At 59.5% G+C, this 306-nt stretch overlaps 1 protein-coding gene across 1 annotated transcript in view; it reads left to right on the top strand.

Annotated features, from left to right (window-relative positions):
• The window catches only part of EMH_0068410 (uncharacterized protein), a gene marked incomplete at both ends in the record, with an annotated part of 5,184 nt that overhangs the window by 3,924 nt on the left and 954 nt on the right, over positions 1-306 (top strand). The gene's annotated exons all lie outside the window — the stretch shown is intronic.

Genomic DNA, 306 nt, shown 5'->3' with positions numbered 1-306 from the left:
CTCTCACTGGGGGCCCCCCTGGGGGCCCCCCCTTCTCTGGGGGCCCCCCTGGGGGCCCCCCTCATGTCTCCGGGGGCCCCCCTGGGGGGGCCCCCTTCTCTGGGGGCCCCCTGCACCTAGGGGGGGCCCCCAGGGGGCCCCCTGGTGATGAGTGTGGGTATGAGTGGATGCAGTGGCAGCTGCTGCAGTGCCCGCGTTCTGTGCTGCAGATGTATTTGGGTGTTTATATAAATATATTTTGTGTGTGTGTTGCTGATGTTTGTTGGTTGTCTCCGCCTTTATTTAATTATAATTATTTATTTTGTT

This window comes from Eimeria mitis, genomic scaffold (genome assembly GCF_000499745.2).
Source record: "Eimeria mitis Houghton genomic scaffold, Emh_scaff3677, whole genome shotgun sequence".
Classification (NCBI taxonomy): Eukaryota; Apicomplexa; class Conoidasida; order Eucoccidiorida; family Eimeriidae; genus Eimeria; species Eimeria mitis.
This window is presented reverse-complemented; position numbering and strand designations above follow the sequence as displayed.